This window comes from Phyllobates terribilis, unplaced genomic scaffold, assembly GCF_046119375.1.
Source record: "Phyllobates terribilis strain yellow unplaced genomic scaffold, ASM4611937v1 Scaffold_36__1_contigs__length_13169755, whole genome shotgun sequence".
Classification (NCBI taxonomy): domain Eukaryota; kingdom Metazoa; phylum Chordata; class Amphibia; order Anura; family Dendrobatidae; genus Phyllobates; species Phyllobates terribilis.
In genome coordinates this window covers 7,739,587-7,766,127 of record NW_027362796.1, presented here as the reverse complement: position 1 = coordinate 7,766,127, position 26,541 = coordinate 7,739,587, and the positions used below count along the sequence as shown (strand labels likewise).

At 48.4% G+C, this 26,541-nt stretch overlaps 1 protein-coding gene across 1 annotated transcript in view; it reads left to right on the top strand.

The window, feature by feature from the left end:
- The first annotated feature begins 2,024 nt into the window (after positions 1–2,024).
- LOC141182823 (uncharacterized) overlaps positions 2,025–26,541 on the top strand; it is a 39,719-nt gene continuing 15,202 nt past the window's right edge. Inside the window, exon 1 of the mRNA XM_073660946.1 lies at positions 2,025–2,091. The gene's annotated coding sequence lies outside the window, so the exon portion shown is untranslated. The remainder of the gene's footprint in view (positions 2,092–26,541) is intronic.

The window sequence follows — 26,541 nt, the reverse complement described above, 5'->3', positions numbered from 1 at the left end:
TTGGTCAGGGCAGTTTCAGTCGAGTGATGCGATCGGAAGCCAGATTGCAGGCGGTTGAAGAGGGAGCAGGCGGTCGAAGAGGGACATGATATATTATCCTGCGCAGCACTATGTAACATCATCTTCTTCCCCACACAGCTATGTCGCATCATCCTCTTCCTCCCTCACACAGCCCCCAGCATGCAAGTAATAGCACCCCCTCCTTCCCGACGCAGACCTCCATCCCCACACAAATAACAGGACCCCACTCCTTCCCCATGCAGACCCCCAGCATGCAGCCCAATGCAAATAACAGGACCCCCTACTTCCACATGTAAATAACAGGACCCCCCTCCTTCCCCATGCATACCCCCATCATACAGCCCACCGCAAATAACAGGACCCCCTCCTTACCCATGCAGCCCAACGCAAATAACAGGACCCCCTCCTTCCTCACACAGACAGTAATAACACCCCCTCCTTCCCAACGCAGACCTCCAGCCCCATGCAAGTAACAGCACCAACCTCCTTCCCCACGCAGACCTCCAACACGAAGCCCCATGCAAGTAAAAGGACTCTCTTCTTCCCCACGCAGACCCACACATTAAAAAAATCCACCTGTTCCCTGTGCAGCCCTCATGTAGGAGCATCTTCTACTTCTGTAGCCCCAAAAACCCTTCATCTCCTCAGTCTAATCAATACAGCCACAGCAGCAGCCACAGCAGAAGTACATACACACGGCTCCGCTCCGCCCAGTACGCCTCGTACACGCGCGGCTCCGCCCAGTACGCCTCGTACATGCGCGGCTCCGCCCAGTACGCCTCGTACACGCGCGGCTCCGCCCAGTACGCCTCGTACACGCGCGGCTCCGCCCAGTACGCCTCGTACACGCGCGCCTCCGCTCCGTACGCCTCGTACACGCGCGCCTCCGCTCCGTACGCCTAGTACACGCGCGCCTCCGCTCCGTACGCCTCGTACACGCGCGCCTCCGCTCCGTACGCCTCGTACACGCGCGCCTCCGCTCCGTACGCCTCGTACACGCGCGCCTCCGCTCCGTACGCCTCGTACACGCGCGCCTCCGCTCCGTACGCCTCGTACACGCGCGCCTCCGCTCTGTAAACCTCGTACACACGTGGCTCTGCTACATCCACACTGTAAACCCCTCCTGACCCCCCACACATAAACTTCAGCTCACCGTACACCTCGTACACACACGGCTCTGCTCCGTATACCTCGTACACACGCGGCTCCGCTCCGTACACCTCGTACACACACGGCTCAGCTCCGTACGCCTCGCACACGCGCGGCTCCGCTCCGTACACCTCGTACACGCGTTGCTCCGCTCCGTACGCCTCATACACATGCGGCTCTGCTCCGTACGCCTCGTACACACACAGCTCCGCTCCGTACGCCTCGTACACACGCGGCTCCGCTCCGCACGCCTCGTACACACGCGGCTCCGCTCCGCACGCCTCGTACACACGCGGCTCCGCTCCGCACGCCTCGTACACAGGCGGCTCCGCTCCGCACGCCTCGTACACACGCGGCTCCTCTCCGCACGCCTCGTACACAGGCGGCTCCGCTCCGCACGCCTCGTACACAGGCGGCTCCGCTCCGTACGCCTCGTACACACGCGGCTCCGCTCCGTACACCTCGTACACACACGGCTCTGCTCCGTACACCTCGTACACACACGGCTCTGCTCCGTACACCTCGTACACACGCGGCTCCGCTCCATACGCCTCGTACACGCGCGGCTCCGCTCCGTACGCCTCGTACACGCGCGGCTCCGCTCCGTACGCCTCGTACACGCGCGGCTCTGCTCCGTACACCTCGTACACACGCGGCTCCGCTCCGTACACCTCGTACACGCTCGGCTCTGCTCCGTACACCTCGTACACACGCGGCTCTGCTACATCCACACTGTAAACCCCTCCTGACCCCACACATAACCTTCAGCTCATCCAGCACCATGACAACCAGCACAGCAGAGTCCTGCATCCACTGAGGCCCCTGATCATGTGACCCCTGACTCCTCCCCTCCTGTGACCTCATCACAGCTCCTGTGCGCACAGAGCAGCCATATATGTGGTGGCGGCTCTGCAGGTGGAGGTATGTGGAGACCCCATTACTGGGCGCAGGGGGCATTAACCCCTTCAGCACGGAGACTCTTTTGGGGTCTTGTGTTGCCCCTTTATAAGAATCATAAGGTTTTTGTTCTGTTTCCTGTAATAGATACATACGACTCAACTATGGAGACAGGAAGGGAGGAAACGTATTGTTCTCATAGTACAGGACCCCTTTACTGGCCCCACAGTGTAATGCCCCCATTATGCCCCTTATGCAGGATGTATGATGCCCCCCACACAGTGTAATGCCCCCATTATGCCCCTTATGCAGGATGTATGATGCCCCCACAGTGTAATGCCCCCATTATGCCCCTTATGCAGTATGTATGATGCCCCCACACAGTGTAATGCCCCCATTATGCCCCTTATACAGTATGTATGATGCGCCACACAGTGTAATGCCCCCATTATGCCCCTTATGCAGGATGTATGATGCCCCCACACAGTGTAATGCCCCCATTATACCCCTTATGCAGGATTTATGATGCCCCCACACAGTGTAATGCCCCCATTATGCCCCTTATGCAGGATGCATGATGCCCCCACACAGTGTAATGCCCCCATTATGCCCCCTATGCAGGATGTATAATGCCCCCAAACAGTGTAATACCCCATTATGCCCCTTATGCAGAATATATGATGCCCCCACACAGTGTAATGCCCCCATTATGCCCCTTATGCAGGATGTATGATGCCCCCACAGTGTAATGCCCCCATTATGCCCCTTATGCAGGATGTATGATGCCCCCACACAGTGTAATGCCCCCATTATGCCCCTTATGTAGTATGTAGTATGCCCCCACACAGTGTATGCTCCCATTATGCCCCTTATACAGGATGTATGATGCCCCCCACACAGTGTAATGCCCCCATTATGCCCCTTATGCAGTATGTATGATGCCCCCACACAGTGTAATGACCCCATTATGCCCCTTATGCAGGACGTATGATGCCCCCACACAGTGTAATGCCCCCATTATGCCCTTTATACAGGATGTATGATGCCCCCTACACAGTGTAATGCCCCCATTATGCCCCTTATGTAGTATGTAGTATGCCCCCACACAGTGTAATGCCCCCATTATGCCCCTTATACAGGATGTATGATGCCCCCCCACAGTGTAATGCCCCCATTATGCCCCTTATGCAGTATGTATGATGCCCTCACACAGTGTAATGCCCCCATCATGCCCCTTATGCAGTATGTAAGATGTATGATGCCCCCACACAGTGTAATGCCCCTATTATGCCCCTTATACATTATACATAGAGTGTGCAAAGCAGTCATCAAAGCAAAAGGTGGCTACTTTGAAGAACCTAGAATATAAAACATATTTTCAGTTGTTTCACACTTTTTTGTTAAGTATATAATTCCACATGTGTTAATTCATAGTTTTGATGCCTTCAGTGTGAATGTACAATTTTCATAGTCATGAAAATACAGAAAAATCTTTAAATGAGAAGGTGTGTCCAAACTTTTGGTCTGTACTGTATATACTGTAATACAATAGAAAAACAGAACTTATTTGGTACAGAAACCTTTGTTTGCAATTATATAGGTCAGATTTTTCCTGTAGCTGTTGACCAGGTTTGCACACACTGCAGCAGGGATTTTGGCCCACGCCTCCATACAGATCTTCTCCAGATCTTTCAGGTTTCGGGGCTGTTGCTGGGCAACATTGAGTTTCAGCATCCTCCAAAGATTTTCTATTGGGTTCAGGTATGGAGACTGACTATGCCACTCCAGAACCTTGACATGCTTCTTACAGAGCCACTCCTTTGTTGTCCTGGCTGTGTGTTTTGGGTCATTGTCATGCTGGAAGACCCAGCTATGACCCATCTTCAATGCTCTTACTGAAGGAAGGAGGTTGTTGGCTAAAATCTCTCGATATATCATCCCATCCATCCTTCCTTCAATACGGTACAGTCATCCTGTACCCTTTGCAGAAAAACACCCTCAAAGTATGATGTTTCCCCCACCATGCTTCATGATTGGGATGCTGTTCTTGGGGTTGTATTCATCCTTCTTCTTTCAAACACGGCGAGTGAAGTTGATAACAAAAAATTCTATTTTTGTCTCATCAGACCACATGACCTTCTGTCATGCCTCCTCTGAATCATCCAAGTGGTCATTGGTGAACTTTAAACGGGCCTGGACCAGAGGGAACTTTACATGCCCTGCAGGATTTTAATGACAGCATAGTGTGTTACTAACAGTAATGTTTGAGACTGTGGTCCCAATTCTCATTAAGTCATTGACCGGGTCCTTCCGTGTAGTTCTGAGCTGATTACTGACTTTTCTCAAAATCATCCTTACTCCACAAGGCGAGATCTTGTATGTAGCCCCAGACAGAGGAAGATTGACAATCATCTTGTGTTTGGTCCATTTTCTAATATTTCTGCGAACAGTTGTTGCCTTTTCACACAGCTGATTGCCTATTGTCCTGTAGCCCATCCCAGCCTTGTGCAGGTCTACAATTTTGTCCCTGGTGTCCTTAAACAGCTCTTTGGTATTTGCCATGGTGGAGAGGTTGGAATGTGATTGATTGAGTGTGTGGATAGGTGTCTTTTATACAGGTAACAAGTTCAAACAGGTGCAGTTAATACAGATAATGAGTGCAGAGTAGGAGGGCTTCTTAAAGAAAAATTAACAGGTTTGTGGGGGCCAGAATTCTTGCTAATTGGTAGGTGATCAAATACTTATTTCATGCAATAAAATGCAATTTAGTTTTTTTTAAAAATCATACAATATGATTTTTCTTGTTTTCATTTTTAGATTCTGTCTCTCATAGTTGAATTGTACCTACGATGAAAATCACAGACCTCTCCTTTCTTTGTAGGTGTGAAAACTTGCAAAATCGTCAGTGTATCAAATAGTTATTTTCCCCACTGTATATACCATGTGTCGTATCTGGTCCTATTTAATGTATCAGTGTATTTTCTTTATATATAAATACACTGCTCAAAAAAATAAAGGGAACACTTAAAGAACAGAATATAACTCCAAGTAAATCAAACTTCTGTGAAATCAAACTGTCCACTTAGGAAGCAACACCGATTGACAATCAATTTCACATGCTGTTGTGCAAATGGAATAGACAATAGATGGAAATTATTGCCAATTATCAAGACACCCTCAATAAAGGAGTGGTTCTGCAGGTGGGGACCACAGACCACATCTCAGTACCAATGCTTTTTGGCTGATGTTTTGGTCACTTTTGAATGTTGGTTGTGCTTTCACACTCGTGGTAGCATGAGATGGACTCTACAACCCACAGAAGTTGCTCAGGTGGTGCAGCTTATCCAGGATGGCACCTCAATGCGAGCTGTGGCAAGAAGGTTTGCTGTGTCTGTCAGAGTAGTGTCCAGTGGCTGGAGGCGCTACCAGGAGACGTGGAGGGGGCCGTAGGAGGGCAACAACCCAGCAGCAGGACCGCTACCTCCGCCTTTGTGCAAGGAGGAACAGGAGTAGCATTGCCAGAGCCCTGCAAAATGACCTCCAGCAGGCCACAAATGTGCATGTGTCTGCACAAACTGTTAGAAACCGACTCCATGAGGGTAGTATGAGGGCCCGACGTCCACAGATGGGGGTTGTGCTCACAGCCCAACACAGTGCAGGACACTTGGCTTTTGCCACAGAACACCAGGATTGGCAAAGTCGCCACTGGCGCCCTGTGCTCTTCACAGATGAAAGCAGGTTCACACTGAGCACATGTGACAGACGTGACAGAGTCTGGAGACGCCGTGAAGAGCGATCTGCTGCCTGCAACATCCTTCAGCAAGACCGTTTTGGCAGTGGGTCAGTAATGGTGTGGGGTGGCATTTCTTTGGAGGGCCATACAGCCCTCCATGTGCTCGCCAGAGGTAGCCTGACTGCCATTAGGTACCGAGATGAGATCCTTAGACTCCTTGTGAGACCATATGCTGGTGCGGTTGGCCCTGGGTTCCTTCTTATGCTGGACAATGCCAGACCTCATGTGGCTGGAGTGTGTCAGCAGTTCCTGCAAGATGAAGGCATTGAAGCTATGGACTGGCCTGCCCGTTCCCCAGACCTGAATCCGATTGAGCACATCTGGGACATCATGTCTTGCTCCATCTACCAACGTCACATTGCACCACAGACTGTCCAGGACTTGGCGGATGCTTTAGTCCAGGTCTGGGAGGAGATCCAACAGGAGACCATCCGCAACCTCATCAGGAGCATGCCCAGGTGTTGTAGGGAGGTCATACAGACGTGTGGAGGCTACACACAATACTGAGCCTCATTTTGACTTGTTTTAAGGACATTACATCAAAGTTGGATCAGCCTGTAATGTGTTTTTCCACTTTAATTTTGGGGGTGACTCCAAATCCAGGCCTCCATTGGTTAATAAATTTGATTTCCATTGATTTTTTGTGTTATTTTGTTGTCAGCACATTCAACTTTGTACAGAACAAAGTATTCAATGAGAATATTTCATTCATTCAGATCTAGGATGTGTTATTTGAGTGTTCCCTTTATTTTTTTGAGCAGTGTATAAACGTAACTCAAAGCAAGCCGGGGCAAAATCTCCTCAATTCCATAGATGTCAAACCAGAGCCATCAATCATAGACCACATATCTTGTCAAATTTAGAGATAGCATCTCTTTTTAGGTATATGCCTTTTTCCAAATTTACTAGGCAGTTAACTTTATCAATAAATTCTGATATCATAGGCTCCTGGTCTGCTATCCATTTTTTGGCTATCTATTTTCTTGCCATATAGAACATACGTGCCGCCGCAGTTTTCAACATATCCCAGTATACATACTAATGGTGAAAGCTCTGCATCAATTGAATAAACCTTGTTAATCATTGCTACAACACTCTTCCAAAAGGACACCAGGTTAGGACAGTTCCACTTCATATGAAGCATATGTGCTATGTTAGTTTTACATCTAGGACAGTGGGGACTGGAACGTAATCCTATGTTAAATAAAAATTGAGGTGTCCTGTATACTTGGTGTATCACATATATATGGGACAGTCTATGGGATTCACTTAAAGACAGTTGTGGAACTCTTTCCAGTATATCTGACCAGCGATTTTCCCCTACAGATCCCATTACACTCTCACATTTCTCTTTTGATTGCATCAGTTTGTCAATATAATGTCTAGGAGAGTGTTATAAAGTAACTAGATGGTGACCCGATTCTAATGCATCGGGTATTCTAGAATATGTATGCGGCCGACCGGGCGCAATCAGCAATGCGGTGTTAAAATTTGGCACCTATGTCGCAGATTGGTCACGGCCGGCGGTCGCGACCAATCAACAGAGCGGGGTTTAAATTTGGCGCCAATAATGCTGATTGGTTGCGGCCGGCGGTCGCGACCAATCAGCAGAGCGTTGTTTAAATTTGGCACCAAAATTGCTGATTGGTCGGGGCTGGCAGCCGCGACCAATCAGCAGAGCGTTGGTTAAATTTGGCGCCAATGTGGCTGATTGGTCGCGTCTGGCGTCCGCGACCAATCAGCAGAGCGCTGTTTAAATTTGGCACCAATCTCGCTGATTGGTCGCGGCTGGAGTCCGCGACCAATCAGTACAGCAGTGTTTAAATGTGGCGCCAAAATCGCTGATTGGTCGCGGGCAGCGTCCGCGACTAATCAGCAGAGCGTTGTTTAAATTTGGCATCAATCTCGCTGATCGGTCGCTGCTGGCGACCGCGACCAATCAGCAGAGCGCTGTTTAAATTTGGCGCCAATCTCGCTGATTGGTCGCGGCTGGAGACCGCAACCAATCAGCATAGCATTGTTTAAATTTGGCGCCAATCTCGCTGATTGGTCGCGGCTGGCGTCCGCGACCAATCAGCAGAGCGGAGTTTACATTTGGCGCCAAAATCGCTGATTGGTCGCGCCCGTGGGTCGCGACCAATCAGCAGAGCGGGGTTTAAATTTGGCGCCAATGCTGCTCATTGGTCGCGGCCGGCCACCGCAACCAATCAGCAGAGCGTTGTTTAAATTTGCCGCCCATCTCGCTGATTGGTCGCGGTGGCCGGCCGTGACCAATCAGCAGAGCGGTGTTTAAATTTGCCGCCCATCTCGCTGATTGGTCGCGGTGGCCGGCCGTGACCAATCAGCAGAGCGGTGTTTAAATTTGCCGCCCATCTCGCTGATTGGTCGCGGCCGGCCACCGCGACCAATCAGAGTCGTATTAGTGTGGGGCCGGGAGCGGCGCTGCTTGTGCGGCTCCGTATTAGCGAGGACCGGGGAGCGGCGCTGCGTGTGAGGCTCCTTCTGCTGCTAGAAGCCAGGAGATGAGCGGCTGCTCGCAGCAGAAGCATCCCGACCGGCGGCGCCGCTTCCCGGTCCTCCGTTCACACTTGCTGTCGGGAGATCAGCGGGCCAACCCGCTGATCTCCCGACGTTAGTCGCATGGAGGCCAGCGGCGCCGGTCGGGGTAGTTGTGCTGCTAGCGGCGCTCATCTCCCCGCTGCATCGCCGCTGACCTCCGTCCGCCAGATGAGCCGCTGGACAGACAGACAGACGGGATAAGACGATTATATATATAGACTAGATGGTGGCCCGATTCTAACGCATCGGGTATTCTAGAATATGTATGCGGCCGACCGGGCGCAATTAGCAAAGCGGTGTTTAAATTTGGTGGCAATATCGGAGATTGGTCGCGGGCGGCGGCGGCGACCAATCAGCGAACCATGTTAGTGAGAACTGGAGAGCGTGTTTAAATTTGGCACCAAAATCGCTGATTAGTCGCGACCAATCAGCAGAGCGGTTTTTAAATTTGGTTCCAATACTGCTGATTGGTCGCGACCGCCGACCGCAACCAATCAGCAGAGCGATGAAGAGCGTTGTTTAAATTTGGCGCCAAAATCGCTGATTGGTCGCGGCCGCCGCCCCCGACCAATCAGCAAAGAGGTGTTTAAATTTGGTGACAATACTGCTGATTGGTCGCCGGCCGCGACCAATCAGCAGAGCGTTGTTAAAATTTGGCGCCAAAATCGCTGATTGGTCGCGGCCGGAGGCCTCAACCAATCAGCAGAGCGGTGTTTAAATTTGGCGCCAATCTCGCTGATCGTTCGCGGCTGGCGACAGCGACCAATCAGCAGAGCGTTGTTTAAATTTGGCACAAAAAACGAAGATTGGTCGCGGCCGGTGGTTGCGACCAATCAGCAGAGTGAGGTTTAAATTTGGCGCCAATACTGCTGACTGGTCACGGCCGACAACCGCGATCAATCAGCAGAGCGGTGTTTAACTTTAGCGCCAAGATCACTGATTGGTCGCGTGCGGAGAGCGCGACCAATCAGCGAATCGTATTGGTGAGGAGCGGGGAGCGGAATCGTATTAGTGAGGACCGGGGAGCGCCGCTGCCTGTGCGGGAGCTTCCGCTGCGAGAACCCGGGACATGAGTGGGCGCTCGGAGCAGAAGTATCCCGACCCGCAGCGCCGCTCCCCGGTCCTCCCTTCACACCCTAGCCGCTGATGTCCCCACAGTATCCGCATGATGTTACAAAGGTCCGGACATTTGTGTTAAAAATCGCTGATCGCGGCCGATATTTAAATTTGGCGCCCAAATCGGTGATTGGTCGCGGGCAGCGCCAGCGACCAATCAGCGATTTTTAACACAAATGTCCGGACCTTTGTAACACCATGCGGATACTCTGGGGACATCAGCGGCTAGGGTGTGAAGGGAGGACCGGGGAGCGGCGCTGCGGGTTGGGATAATTCTGCTCCGAGCGCCCGCTCATGTCCCGGGTTCTGGGAGCGGAAGTACCCGCACAGGCAGCGCCGCTGACATCCATGCGGCTAAGGCGTGAAGGGAAGACCGGGGAGCGGCGCTGACATCCAATTGGTCGCGGCCGGTATTTAAATGTGCCGCTCAAATCGTTGATCTTGCGGCCAAAGTGAAACACTACTGTGCTGATTGGTCGCGGACGCTGCCCACGACCAATCACCGATTTGGGCGCCAAATTTAAATATCGGTCGCGACCAATCACCGATCTTGGCTCCACATTTAAACACCGCTGTGCTGATTGGTCGCGGCCGATATTTAAATGTGGCGCCCAAATCGGTGATTGGTCGCGGGCGGCGTCGCCGACCAATCAGCACAGCGGTGTTGAAGTTTTGCGCTAAGATCAGTGATTGGTCTGGTCCGAAGACCGTGACCAATCATCGAATCGTCTTGGTGAGGACCGGGGAGCGGCGCTGCCTGTGCGGCTACTTACGCTGCGAGAACCCGGGACATAGCGGGCGCTCGCAGCAGAAGTATCCCGACCCGCAGCACCGCTCCCCGGTCCTCCCTTCCGCATGGAGGTCAGCTGCTACCGGCCGGGAGATGAGCGCCTCGCGCCGCTCATCTCCCAGCTGCATCTCCGTCCCGCAGATGGGTCCGGCGGTCGGGTTCCTTCTGCTGTTGCCGGCCGGGAGATGAGTGCCTCGCGGCGCTCATCTCCCGGCTGCATCGCCGCTCAGCTCCGTCCCGCAGTTGAGGCGCTAACGGCCGCCATCTTTTTCCAGAAATCCCGCGGCGCTGATTGGCTGCTGCCGGACCAATGAGCGACGCGGGATTTCCTGGACAGACATACAGACACACAGACAGACACACGGGATAAGACGATTATATATATATAGATGAGATCAGTCCACGAGAACTGTGTAGATTAGCTATTCTCTGTATTATTGAGTTTCGGAGTACCCCCCTTCCCCTTCCAGAACAATGCCTTCTGCCCGATATGCGTTCCTAAATTGTAAATATTTATAGAATTCAGAGTGAGGTAACCCATATTCGTTTTGCAGCTGATGATTGTTCCTGGGTAGAAATATGTGGAGGAAAAAGAGAGTGCTACCTAAGCTTAGTAAGTAGAGACTAAAAACTTTAAAAGAATAAAAAATCTTTTATGCTCACCTGAGCAAGTTGTGCTGATAGGCACAACTCTATTTGAGGAATTTGCCTGTTATTGAGGTTCTCAGACCACGGTTTTCAGCTCTTCCATAGACTGTGGTGGTATATTTGTCCTACCCGACAGACAGCTACAACGTGAACAAGTTGAGACAAATGAATTCTGGAGGCGCTTCCAAGGAAGAAAGAGTGACCAAAAAATTGTTGAGTCTTCCAAATATGGTGCAATCACAAGGAGGATATTCCACAAGGGATTAATACTCGTGGGTTTATTAAAAAATCATAAAACCATGAATACACATAAGGGACATGGATACACAAAAAAGGGGAGGGAGAAGGGGGTCTTAAAAAGGATTATACAATGCGTTTCCGCTCATAGAGCCTTGATACACACCTGATGAAGGCACTATGAGCAGAAATGCATTGTGTGATCTTTTTTTTATCCATTGTGGAATATCCTCCATTTGATTGCACCATATTTGGAAGACTCAACAATTTTTTTGGTTACTCTTTCTTCCACGGGAGCGCCTCCAGAATCCATTTGTCTCATTTTGCAGCTGTGAGAATTCCTTAATCATATCACGTATCAGCACTTGATTAAGTCTGTTTAAACCCTTGGAGCTCCAGGAGCCAAATCCCACCAGGTATAGATTTGGAAGCCATGGAGTGTTCCATAATGAAGTAAATTGTGAAACACCTTCTCTTCCTTGTAATTTTTCCACCGTCCCCCAAAGTTTATAACATAACAGCATAGTCGGTATTTTGCCTCCAAGTGTCCCAAACGTATGCACCCTCCAATACCTCATAGAGTTCATCTGACTGGAAATAACGCTGTAGCAATATACTCCGAGATCCCCCTCCCCCAGGGTCGTCCCATCCCCGAATATGTTGAAGCTGAGATGCCACATAATATACCCATGGGTTAGGAACCGCAAGCCATCCCATTGTTTTGTTTCTTTGCAATGTTTCCAGTTTAATTCTCGGAGCCTGTTTGCCCCATATTAATTTTCTAAACTCCTTCCTAAACTCCTGACTGACTTTAAAGAAAAATCTCAGATTTATCCATATTGGGGAGTTGTGTAGAACATACAGCAATTGTGGCATCCAGATCATTTTGACCAGATTAGGACGGCCCACAACCGACAACGGTAACTTAGACCAGGCGCCTAGTTTACCTCTAAATTTAATTAAGACTGGGTCAGGATTCAACATCTCATAATCATTTATTTTTGCCGATATATTGATGCCTAAATATTTAAACTCCGATACCACTTGTAAACCCAAATTAATGTAGTTGGAAGCATTCTCATCTATATTATCCAATGGAAGTATTACTGATTTGCTCCAGTTTATCTTCAGACCAGAGTATTTTCCAAATGTTTCTATCGTTTCTAATGCTGTAGGAAGGGACTCAGAAGTTATAGCCAACTATTCCTGGATGCTCCCTGATAACTGGTGCCAGAGGTTCAATGGCCAGTGCAAAGAGCAGAGGGGACAACGGGCACCCTTGTCGCGTACCTCTACTCAGTCCAAAGGCCGGGGAGAGGCGTCCATTTACCCGTATTTTAGCCATCGGCCTACCATACAGCAATTTAACCCATGAAATAAAACTTGGTCCTATACCAAACTTTTCCAACACAGGTGACTTGAGCGGTATCTCACCTTTCTCTTCCCTTTTATAACCCTCTTTACAGTATTTCCACTTAGTCAGCTTGACCGCTAGTATTTGCAGAACCAGACAAGAAATTATAGAAACAAAAACCCCACAAACACATTTAAACAAGTCAACATTAATCCATCCATGCAATCTGCATGAAGAAAGGCACCAGTCCATCCTGTAGCCGTATATAAGGCAAACAATAAACCTAAAATGAACAGGGTTAAACACTTCCTGGGGGCCTGCAATATTCGGATATACAACCCCTGGCAAAAATTATGGAATCACCGGGCTCGGAGGATGTTCATTCAGTTGTTTAATGTTGTTAAAAAAAAAAGCAGATCACAGACATAGCACAAAACTAAAGTCATTTCAAATGGCAACTTTAGGGCTTTAAGAAACACTAAAAGAAATCAAGATTAAAAATGTGGTACTCAGTAAGGGTAATTTTTTGCAGACCAAGCAGAGGGAAAAAATTATGGAATCACCCTGTAAATTTTCATTACCAAAACTAACACCTGCATCAAATTAGATCTGCTCGTTAGTCTGCATCTAAAAAGAAGTGATCACACCTTGGAGAGCTGTTGCACCAAGTGGACTGACATGAATCCTGGCTCCAACATGAGAGATGTCAATTGAAACAAAGGAGAGGGCTATCAAACTCTTAAAAGAAGGTAAATCATCACGCAATGTTGCAAAAGATGTTGGTTGTTCACAGTCAGCTGGGTCTAAAATCTGGACCAAATACAAACAACATGGGAAGGTGGTTAAAGGCAAACATGCTGGTAGACTAAGGAAGACATCAAAGCATCAAGACTGGAAACTTAAAGCAATATGTCTCCAAAACAGGAAATGCACAACAAAACAAATGAGGAACGAATGGGAGGAAACTGGAGTCAGTCTGTGACCGAACTGTAAGAAACCGCCTAAAGGAAATGGGATTTACATGCAGAAAAGCTAAACATGAGACATCATTAACACCTAAACAGAAAAAAACAAGCAATCGTGGACTGTGGATGACTGGATGAAAGTCATATTCAGTGATGAATCGCAAATCTGCATTGGGCAAGGTGATGATGTTGGAACTTTTATTTGGTGCCGTTCCAATGAGATTTATAAAGATGACTGCATGAAGAGAGCATGCAAATTTCCGCAGTCATTGATGATATGGGGCTGCATGTAAGGTAAAGGCACTGGGGAGATGGCTGTCATTACATCTTCAATAAATGCCCAAGTTTACATTGATATTTTGGACAGTGTTCTTATTCCATCAATTGAAATGATATTTGAGGATGATGACATAATATTTTTCAAGATCATAATGCATCCTGCCATAGAGCAAAAACTGTGAAAACATTCCTTGAAAGAAGACACATAAGGTCAATGTCATGGCCTGCAAATAGTCCGGATCTCAATCCAATTGAAAATCTTTGGTGGAAGTTGAAGAAAATGGTCCATGACCAGGCTCCAACCTGCAAAGCTGATCTGGCAACAGCAATCAGAGAAAGTTGGAGGCAGATTGATGAAGAGTACTGTTTGTCACTCATTAAGTCCATGCCTCAGAGACTGCAAGCTGTTATTAAAGCCAGAGGTGGTGCAACAAAATACTAGTGATGTATTGGAGTGTTCTTTTGTGTGTTTGTTTTTCATGATTCCATAATTTTTTCCCTCTGCTTCGTCTGAAAAAAATTACCCTACTGACTACCACATTTTGAATTTTGATTTCTTTTAGTGTTTCTAAAGCCCTAAAGTTGCCATTTGAAAAGACTTTACTTTGGGACCATGTCTGTGATCTGCTTTTTATCAACAAGATCAAACAACTGAATGAACATCCTCCGAGCCCGGTGATTCCATTATTTTTGCCAGGGGTTGTAGCTCAGGATAGTTGTGTCCACTGGGCCGTGGGCTAGGGAGTAAAGGATATGACCCCAATATTCAATCGGGAAACTCCGATGGTATACAGTGCCTACAAGTAGTATTCAACCCCCTGCAGATTTAGCTGGTTGACACATGCGGAATTAACTTGGCATTGTGACATTTGTACTGTAGATCAGCCTGGAAGTGGGAAATGCACTGCAGCAACTTTTTTTTAGTTTTTTTTTTAAAACGTTAAAAGTTAATTCAGAGTGTCATTTATTATTCAACCCCTCAAACCGCAAGAATTCTGTTTTGTCCCCCTAAAGTATTAAGAAGTAGTTCAGGCACCAAGAATAATGAGCTTCACATGTGTGGATTAAAGATCTCTTTTGCCAGCCTTTTCTGACTATTTAAGACCCTCCCCAAACTTGTGAACAGCACTCAGACATGGTCAACATGGGAAAGACAAAGGAGCATTCCAAGGCCATCAGAGACAAGATCGTGGAGGGTCACAAGGCTGGCAAGGGGTACAAAACCCTTTCCAAGGAGTTGGGCCTACCTGTCTCCACTGTTGGGAGCATCATCCGTAAGTGGAAGGCTTATGGTACTACTGTTAGCCTTCCACGGCCTGGTCAGCCTTTGAAAGTGTCCTCCCGTGCCGAGGCCAGGCTTGTCCGAAGAGTCAAGGCTAACCCAAGGACAACAAGGAAGGAGCTCCGGGAAGATCTCATGGCAGTGGGGACATTGGTTTCAGTCAATACCATAAGTAACGTACTCCACCGCAATGGTCTCCGTTCCAGACGAGCCCGTAAGGTACCTTTACTTTCAAAGCGTCATGTCAAGGCTCGTCTACAGTTTGCTCATGATCACTTGGAGGACTCTGAGACAGACTGGTTCAAGGTTCTATGGTCTGATGAGACCAAGATCGAGATCTTTGGTGCCAACCACACACGTGACGTTTGGAGACTGGATGGCACTGCATACGACCCCAAGAATACCATCCCTACAGTCAAGCATGGGGGTGGCAGCATCATGCTGTGGGGCTGTTTCTCTGCCAAGGGGCCTGGCCATCTGGTCCGCATCCATGGGAAGATGGATAGCACGGCCTACCTGGAGATTTTGGCCAAGAACCTCCGCTCCTCCATCAAGGATCTTAAGATGGGTCGTAATTTCATCTTCCAACAAGACAACGACCCAAAGCACACAGCCAAGAAAACCAAGGCCTGGTTCAAGAGGGAAAAAGTCAAGGTGTTGGAGTGGCCTAGTCAGTCTCCTGACCTTAACCCAATTGAAAACTTGTGGAAGGAGCTCAAGAATAAAGTCAACATGAGACACCCAAAGAACCTAGATAACTTGGAGAAGATCTGCATGGAGGAGTGGGCCAAGATAACTCCACAGACCTGTGCCGGCCTGATCAGGTCTTATAAAAGACGATTATTAGCTGTAATTGCAAACAAGGGTTATTCCACAAAATATTAAACATAGGGGTTGTATAATAATTGACCCACACTTTTATGTTTAAAATTTAATAAAATTCAACTGAGCAACATAACTTTTTGGTTTGTAAGATTTATGCTTCTGTTCATAAAACCTACTCTCGTTTGCAGTTTGAAGGCTCTAACTTATTTGCATCTTATCAAACCAGCTAAATCTGCAGGGGGTTGAATATTACTTGTAGGCACTGTATATCTTTAATTATCCAGGTTCAAAGTTACTGATTTTGACGGATCCTCTGCTCATTCAGATCAGTCCAAAGGAGTGCGTCTTTCGGATGTTCAAAAAAGAAAGTGGCTCCCAGAGCCGCCACTCTAAGTTTCGCAGGGTAAATCATGGAGTATGAGGTTTGCAGACTTCGTTTTACATCAAGTAACTGCGCCCTACGTTTTGAAACTTCAATGGTGTAATCCGGAAAAAAAAAAAATTCTTTGGCCATTAATAGAAATGTCCCCTTTATCACAGGGAGTCTTAAGGATGGCATCTCTGTCTTTGCAGTGCAGCAGCTTTATTAATACTGGACGTGAAGGGGTCCCTGGTGGCAGTGGCCGGGTTGGCACCCTTTCCACAGCAAAGAGGGCAGACAGGCAATCAGTTACAAACAAAAACGTAACCATGTCTCAAAGCACTCATTCGGATTATTGCTCTGTTATTTCAGGGACCCCAATCACTCTTATATTATTTCGCCTGAGTCTGTTTTCCAAATCATTTGTTTTAGCTAATAGGGCCATGATTTGTTATTCATGTCTCTGGCTGTCCAGTATTTGAGGCTGCTTATGTGACGCCCGGGTGGAGGAGAGAGATGGTTAATAGCAATACGTCTGATTCGGTTGGACTAGGGGACGCCTCTCCTTCCCCTCCCCGCTCGCTAGCCCACCCTGAGAGTTGGGGTACTCAGAAGCCGGGCCACTGTGCAGGGTGGATGTAGTCGCGTCCTAGGCCCGGTCCGTGCCCAGGGTTGTCACATTAAAAAGTTAAGGGCTAGGAGGGACGGTGACAGTGTTTCGAGTGGTGTGAAAGACTACGCCCCCTGTGGTTTTTGGTGATCCTCCACCAGCGCTGCGTTCAGTCCCCTGAGGCGGGATGTAGTGGCAGCAGCAGATGGTACTACTCCCCACAGGCGGAGCAGGGCCTCAGGGCAGAGGAAACAGGAGGATGGGAATTGTAGTGGGAGATGTGGTGTGGTGTCGTGCGGTGCCGTGTTACAATAAGAAACCGGAGGCCATAGGGGTAGTCTTCCAAGCTTTACTCACGGTAGAATGCACAGCTGCAAGGCTTCTCCCTGCTCCTCACGGCGCACTGCGGCCACCAGGACCAGGGGTCGACAACCTCCGAGTAGTTCAGGTGCTTTGGTCAGGACCCCGCACCAGAGTGTTCCTAGACTTTTCCCACTAGGTCCTCTCCTATCCGTGTGTGGTACTTGTACTAAGGCCGGGTCTCCCTCTGGACTATGCACAGAACAAGGGTATGCGTGGCTACTCCGCTCCTTCCGTTACCCGGTGGGATCCACTGAGCCTCCGGGCTTCTCCGACTAAGACTTAAAGTGACAGAGAGATATCGGGGGCCGGCACCCCTTTTGCAGCAGGAATCCCTCTGACTAGGCCAGAATAGTGAGGACAGGTGGCGTATACCGCTCCGCTGCATCCCCCTGGGATCCTTTTGCCTGCGGAGCTTGTCTCCTCTGCTCCCCTCCAGGCCTTCTTGGGTAGGGACCTTGACCGGGTAGAGACAACCGTTAACTCTGACTCGCTCCTCGTCTCAAGGCAAGAGTACGAGGATCGTGTCCCCATCGGCTGCAGGTTCACACAGAAAGCCACATTCAGTGATGAAGATCAGAGTCAAAGACCTTAAGCCCAAGATGGCTGTTTATTAAATATGAATTTTTGTTGTGTAACCTAAATGTGCGTCCTCCACCCTCACCCACTACCAGGTTCCCCCTATCTTTTGGTTCCCCCCATCTCCACTTATCCCGGGTGTGGCAGCACCCTGGTGCATATGAGCCCCCCCCCCCTCGGGTGGGAGAGGTGTAGTGTTGGATGCAGAGGTGGGGTCCTGACAGTTACACCATCCTTACCTCGAAGGAGAGATACCACACCTCATTAAAGAGATGCAGTACCCCTGTGGTGACCGAACCCTCAGGGGCGCCACGCTTATCCTCCAGATCACTGATTTTGCCCTCTGCTGCTGTAGTGCGTTCATTAACCCTTTGTATCACTTGCCTCATAAAAGAAAGCTCCTCTTTAATCTCTCCCATCTGACTGCTAAGTGAGGCTAAAGCAGATCCATACTGTGTTACAGCTATAAACACATCCTTTAACGTGGGCTCCTTAATGTGCTGATCTGTATTAGGCTATGTGCCCACGTTGCGGAACTGAAGCATATTTTTTACGCTTCTCCCTGGCGGGAAAATCGCATGCGGATTTTACATGCGGTTTTCCCGCCAGGTAGAAGCGTTTGTGAGGCGTCTTTGCAGCGTATTTGCATGCATTTCCGCATGCGGGTTATCAAGCACTTCTCCAAGTGATTTAAGCAGCACTTGGAAAAGTGCTTGACAACTTGTTCACACTATATAAATCCATGCAACCGGCATGGATTTATATAGTGTGACCAAGTAATAGTTAAAAAAAAAAGAATCAGAATGGTAAAAAAGAAAAAAATAAAGTTTATACTCACCTTCTGATGCATTCTCTGCCCCGTCCGGAGTCTTGAGCTGCTCACGCTGTTGTATGCAGGACCTGCGGTGACGTCATTGAGTCATGTGATGGGTCACATGACTCATGACGTGGCAGGTCTTTCACACAGCAGCGCGACGGCGGGAAAACATCAGAAGATAAGTATAAACTTTATTTTATTCTTTTTTTTACAGGTTCTTTGGTACCCAGGTCTGGAGGAGAGTCTCCTCTCCTCCAGACTTGGGTACCATCCGCACATTGATTCCGCATGCGGAAACGCAAAATTAATGAACATGCTGCGGATTTTTGACCGCACCATATACGCTGCGGAAAAATCCGCAGCATGGGCATTGACATTGCGGAATGCCATTGGGGACCATGGGGTGCGGATATACATGCGTTTTACAAGCGTTTACGCTGCGGAAATTCCGCAGCATATACGCTTGTAATACGCAACGTGGGCACGCAGCCTTATGGTGGGAAGCTGTGATTTCTGGCTGAGGTTGCGGGGCTCAGGGACTTTCAGAGTCATTATTAGCAGTGTTCTTGAATTCCTCTGAGAGCACAGAGAAATGATTAGACACCGCCATGATATGTACATTACAGACCAAAAGTTTGGACACACCTCATTTAAAAATTTTACTGTATTTTCATGACTTTGAAAATTGTACTTTCACACTGAAGGCATCAAAACTATGAATTAACACATGTGGAATTATATACTTAACAAAAAAGTGTGAAACAACTGAAAATATGTCTTATATTCTAGGTTCTTCAAAGTAGCCACCTTTTGTTTTGATGACTGCTTTGCACACTCTTGGCATTCTCTTGATGAGCTTCAAGAGGTAGTCACCGGAAATGGTCTTCCAACAATCTTGAAGAAGTTCCCAGAGATGCTTAGCACTTGTTGGCCCTTTTGCCTTCACTCTGCCAAACCATCTCGATGGGGTTCAGGTCTGGTGACTAGGTCATCTGGCGTAGCACCCATATATGTGCCTCATTGCCAGTTCAGGCTCCTGTGCTTGCAGCTTTAACGAAGCCAGCCTGCCTCAGTGCTGTGCCTGCAGCCACTGACTTCCTGTACTGGTGCCTGTTGCAGAGGAGTATGTGCCATCTTGGATGCCTCTATTCCCTCCTGCTGCTGCTCCCCGTCGTCTCGCTGCTGCTCCTCCGGCCATGATCGCGCCTCCTATGCACGTCGGTCAGTGCTAGGACGTGTATAGAAGGGCTAATACCACTTCTTATGTAGTTAGGGGCCCAGTGGATCCTCCATTAGGATGCTTATCCCAGGAGCACTCCTAGCACACTTCCACTCACATGTCCGGCCAGGCCATGCACCCTACAGGGTGATGTCTTTATCTCAGCCAGGAGGCCTACTTAACCAGTACAGAACTTTGCCCAAGGGCAGCAGAAGGCCTGGAGACTTAATTATAGGGATACAACTTTGCTAAGGTGAGCAGCAGGATGAGGCACATGGCTCAGGCCAGGAGGCCTACTTAAACACTACAGTACAGAACATTGCCTTGGGGGGTGTGACAAAGTCACTGGCAGAATACTGGAGGGGAGATATGTTTTACTGAGACTATTTGCTTCAGTGATGCGAATGATGGAAGTTTCTCCTGCACATTAGGTGCAGAGAGGGTTAATAGCCAGGTTTACAAGGGCATGCTTTACAGGTGGATGGCTTGGAGGGACGCCATCCACCCTATCTCCACTTCAGGGCGTGGTTTGGGCTATAAAGAGCCAGCCTATTGACTCAGGAGATGGTCATATCTGGAGGCCAGCTCCAAAGAGAGGAGCTTGTGTTTGTTTGTGCTAACCTGAAGCGTGTGGTTTTTGCTAATCCTGAGTGGCCGTTGCTAGGACTTTGCTGGACACTTTCTTATTTTGTTTTGCCATTAGGCCAGATGAGCTGTGTTTATTTTCATGAACTCTACATTGGTTTATGCTGCTTCATAAACCAACTGAAAATTTAAAGAGACAGTATTCCTTTTCTACCTCCATGTGCAGCCGAGTGAGCAGATCTACCACTGGTGGTGTTAGAAGTGCGGGCAGCATTCCCAGCAAACACGTGTGACTGCTACAAGTGAGTGAGTGTCCTGGGTGAAGGCGGAAGTGAGCCAGGAGGCGGAGTCAGACAGCATGGAGGACCTGCTTCAGCGCCCTGTGAAGGCCCAACAGCAGCAACAGATGGCCCAACAGCAACAACTGGAACATCAGGAGATGAGTAAGCTACTGATGCAACAGATCTTACAACAGCAGCAGCAACAGCTACAAGATCATACGGACAGCAGCAGCAGCAACAAGACCAGTTCCGACAACAGCAGCATCAGCAAGACCAGTACCGACAGCAGCATCAGATTGAGTTGCTCACAGAGGCGGTTTGTGGGAGGCCGGCAGCCCCTCCCCCAAGTCCAGGTGATGACTTGTACGTCCGGAAAGCAGTAAGACGAGCCATGCAAAAGATGACCCCAGGTGATGATGTGGAGGCATTTTTGACAGGTAGCAGAGCAAGAGAGGCTGCCGCCGAAGCAGTGGGCGGAGGTGCTAGCTCCCTATCTAACTGGCGAGTCGCAAAAGGCTTATTATGACCTGGCATTACAGGATGCACAGGAGTATGCTAAATTTAAAAACGGAAATTTTGGCACGTGTTGGAGTGACTGTCAGTTTGAGCCCAAAGGGTCCACCACTGGGCGTATTGTGGTGACAAACCCCCTCGCTCCCAGATGTTTGACTTACTAAATCTTGAAAAAAAGTGGTTGCAGCCGGACTCCTCAACTCTACCCCAGATGGTCGAATGAGTTGTTTTAGACAGATTTATACACTGGCTTCCATGGCCGGTGCACACCTGGTTTGTCCAGGGGGACCCCCAAAATGCAGACGACCTAGTTGGACTAGTAGAAAGGTACCAGGTGGTCGAGAGGTCCCTAAGGAAGTCGGGTGTGGTCGCATCCCCATACTGGAGTACCCAGAAAGAGCCCGAATTCTCAAAAGAGGGGTAGTAGAGCCACAACTGGGGGGAGTTCGAGATCCTAAGGGGTCGATGAGGGATTGCCAAAAGTCGCTGGTAAAAACTTGACCTGTTAGAGATGATACGGTCCCGGACACATAGCTGCCCGTTGTCTTATGTCCTCCGAGCAGATGGATTGCAGCCTGCGCAGGCGCTGTTCATATTATGCCTAGCCAGCTTGCAGTGTGGACTGACGGCTCGGTGAGGGGCCATAGGCATGTCCCGTAACAATCAATGGGATACTGGTAACGGGACTCTTGGACTCAGGGAGTTTGGTGACTCTGATAATGGCCACACTCCCCGACAGGTTGATACCCGGGAAAAACGTGGGTGTCCGCTGTATTCACGGGGATGCTAAAGACTGCAAGTTGCCAGAGTGACTATTAAACTAACTGCGGCGCTGAGTCCCATTAGGTGGAAGTAGTTAAGGACCTGCTACACCCAGTGATAATAGGGCGGGACTTTAGCCTGTTCTGGGAATTATGACAGAAAGCAGGTGTACCACGTGACTCAGGAAGCAGCCGATCCCACTATGTTGAATTCCCAATGCAGACTGAGACGGTCCCACATTGAAAAATGCATTTGATAATGTGTCTGTGGTAAATGGGGTTGCTCAAGAGCCGGGGGCTGAAACCAGGTTCCCATATTTCACACTAAATGAGGAACTACTTTATCAGGTCACTAAACCAAAAGGGGAAGTGGTAGAGCAGTTGCTGGTGCTGTGTCCCTATAGACGTAGAGTGTTAGACCTGGCCCATTCTTATATTTTATGTGGACATCTGGAAGTAGAGAAAACCCAAGAGTGGGTCTTGCAGAGGTTCTACTGGTCTGGATGTCACAGGAAAAGTTAATTACTGCCAGTCCTGCCCCACCTGTCAGCTAACTGCTCCCGTGTCCCACTTCCGAAGCCCTCTAGTGCCATTTCCTATTATAGAGGTCCCATTTGACTGGATTGCAATGGACCTTGTCGGGCCCCTGGTCAAGTATGCCAGGGGGCACCAATACATCATGGTAGTGTTGGACTATGCAACTCGGTATGCAGAGGCGGTACCATTGAGAAACTCCTCTGCTGCGAGTATCGCCAGAGAGCTTGTGCATATTTTCTCCCGGACGGGCTTTCCAAAGGAGATCTTGACGGACCAGGGAACCCCGTTTATGTCAAAAGTGATGAGGGAGTTGTGTACGGCTCTCCAAATTACACAGCTCAGAACCTCCATGTACCATCTGCAGGCGGACAGCCTCGTGGAAAGATTTAACAAGACCCTGAAGTGTTATGTTCTGCTACCAAAGCTAAGGAAAGAGAGGAGATCTGTCCCTACTATAAGACTCAGCTGAATCCCTACGATGTAACAGGGAACCTGATCCTGCGATCAGACCTGCTAAAGTCCTAATCTAGTCTGTACGGAGACCTATAGATGTGAGGAGGGAATCCCTACAAGTACTAAGGACTGGGAGGAATATGGGACACCTCCTAACAGAAATAGTAGCAGACAGACGAACAAACAAAATAGATAGAACATAGAGGTCCGTAGACCAAGCAAACTAACAGAGTTAGATACAGAGCACAGGCTAGCTAGAAAGTAGATATACAATGAAGTCCAGCAAAGCCAGAAGGGCGGAGCAGGATTAAATAGGCCAACAAGGTCATGTGACCAGCAAAGGAAAAAAAACCTAACAGCAAGGTTCTAACAGTACCCCCCCTTCTAAGAGGATCCTCCGGATCCCCTAGGACCAGGCTTATCAGGAAATCTCCTGTGAAACGCTCTGATAAGTCTGGACGCGGAAACATCATCTGACCTCACCCAAGAGTTATCCTCGGGTCCGAAACCTTTCCAGGCCACAAGATACTGCAAACTACCTCTATACCGTCTAGAGTCAAGGATGCGAGAAATTTCATATTCCCCGTCCTCCACCACCGGAGGAACAGAGGCAGAGGCGTCACCATCCGACACAACAGCTTTTTTTAACAGAGAGACATGAAAGACCGGATTAATTCTCCAGGAGGTAGGAACCTCCAACCTAACAGCAGATTGGTTGACAACCTGAAGCACCTTAAAGGGCCCTACAAACTTGGGACCCAATTTCTTAGAAGGAATCCTCAACCGCAGATTCCTAGAGGACAACCAAACCATGTCACCAACAGCGAACAAAACCTCCTGTCGTTTCCTATCAAAGTAGTCTTTAGATTTTCTGTTGGCCTCCTGAAGATTACCACGCACATCCGTCCAAACTCTTTCCAAATCACCGGAAAAATTCTCCTCCTCAGGCACGGCAGATCCCAACTTGGAGAACGACCCAAACGACGGATGTCTCCCAGAACAACAAAAAAAAGGCGAACAACCAGCAGAAGAAGATGTATGATTGTTCAGAGCAAATTCGGCAAGTGGCAGAAACTCAGACCACCCCTCTTGATTGTCTGCCACAAAACAACGCAAGAACTGCTCAACATCCTGGTTTTTCCTTTCTGTCTGGCCATTAGATTCAGGATGATATCCGGACGAAAACGACAAATGAATTCCCAACCTGTCACAAAAGGCACGCCAAAAACGAGCCACGAACTGAGGACCCCTATCAGAAACAATGTCAGTAGGAACGCCATGAAGTCTGACAATTTCCTTGACAAAGGCCTTAGCGAGAGTTTTAGCGCAGGGCAGTTTGACGAAGGGAACCAAGTGACACATCTTGCTAAAGCGGTCCACGACCACCCAGATGACAGTAAAACCCTCAGAGGGGGGAAGGTCAGTTATAAAGTCCATAGCCAAATGTGTCCAAGGAGCACTGGGGACCTCCAAAGGACAAAGCAACCCCGCAGCAGGAGTATGTGAGGACTTAGATCTAGCACATATAGTACATTGGCGCACCCACTTAATGACTTCCTTCTGCCATCCAGGCCACCAAAAACTGCGACCCACCAGTCTCTTGGTCTCAGAGATTCCGGGATGACCTGCCAACCGAGATTCGTGACACTCAACAAACAAATCTCTCCTAAAGGTCTCAGGCACAAACAACCTCCCATGAGGAGTGTTAGATGGGGCATTCTCCTGAGCTTTAAGAATCTCATCTTCCAAAACGGAGTCTAAAGCAGCTATCACAACACCTTCTTGTAAAATGTTTTCCTCTTTCTCAGCACCGACTATGGGAGAAAAACTGCGAGACAAGCCTTAACATTCTTAGTACCAGGGATGTAAGTAACGGAGAAATTAAACCGCGAGAAAAACAGTGCCCACCTAGCCTGACGGGCATTCAGGCGTTTGGCAGCATCAAGATATATCAGATTTTTATGATCCGTAAGAACCTGAACGGGAAATTCCGCACCTTCCAAGAAGTGGCGCCAGTGTTCAAATGCGAGTTTAATAGCCAATAATTCCCGATTACCAATATCGTAATTCAGTTCAGTCTCCGAAAATTTTTTTGAAAAAAAAGGCACAGGGATGTAATCCATCCCCGTTATCCTGAGACAATACTGCGCCAACCCCCACAGAGGAAGCATCAACCTCAACCAAAAACGGCCTAGTAGCATCAGGCTGCATAAGGATGGGAGCAGAGGTGAACCTCTCCTTGAGATACACAAAAGCTTCAATGGCCTCAGAAGACCACTGAACCGCATCAGCACCTTTCCTGGTGAGATCAGTCAGAGGTTTGACAATACTAGAAAAATTTTTTATGAATTTTCTGTAGTAATTGGCGAAACCCAAAAACCTCTGTATCGATTTCAAACCAATAGGCCTAGGCCATTCCTGCACAGCCTGAACCTTAACCGGATCCATCTCAAAACCTTTGCTGGAGATAATGTAGCCCAAAAAACTAATTCTCTGTACAGCGAACTCACATTTCTCCAGCTTAGCAAAAAGCGAATTGTCCATTAATAACTGTAATACCTCACGCACGCTCCGCCAATGAGACTCCAGATCTGGCGAATAAATCAAAATGTCATCCAAATACACAACCACATTTTTACCGATCAAAGGTCTAAGGATGTCATTAATCAGATTCTGAAAAAATGCAGGAGCATTAGTAAGACCAAAAGGCATAACCAGATTCTCAAAATGACGCACAGGAGTGTTAAAAGCAGTCTTCCATTCGTCACCCTCCTTCATGCGCAACAGATTGTATGCCCCCTTAAGGTCAATTTTAGAGAACCACTTGGCCCCCAATAACTGGTTAAACAGATCAGGAATCAATGGCAGTGGGTAAGGATTGCGTACCGTAATTTTGTTAATCTCACGAAAATCCAGACAAGGACGTAAACCGCCGTCCTTTTTTTTTACAAAAAAAAATCCAACCGCCACAGGAGACTTAGAGGGCCTAATGTGACCGGCGGCCAAACTTGTCTGTATGTATTCCTCCAAAGCCTTCCTCTCAGGAATGGTAAGGTTAAATAAACGACTTTTAGGAAGAGTCGCTCCAGGGACAAATTCAATAGAACAATCATAGTCTCTATGGGGAGGCAAAACCTGCGATTCCTTCTCAGAAAAAACTCTCCAAAAATCCTGAATAGGAACAGGCAATTCTCCCCTATCCAAAGCTGCAATACGCCCGTTACAACACTTGTCATAACATTTATGGCTCCAGGATTTAATTTCACTGGTAGACCAATCCAGTACAGGATTGTGAAATTTTAACCAGGGCAAACCCAATATTACTGGAGAAGGCAAGTTATTCAACACTACCAAATCCAATTTCTCATGGTGAACACCATTAATAGTGAGAGGAAATTCACTGACCTTGAGAGTAATATTCTTCAAAGGGGAGCCATCCACAGAAACCACAGCAATGGGGGATGATAAAGGTTCAGGTTTTAAATTGAGTTTTTCCACGAATCCCCCATCAATTACATTCAGTGTAGACCCGCAATCAACAAACACCCGA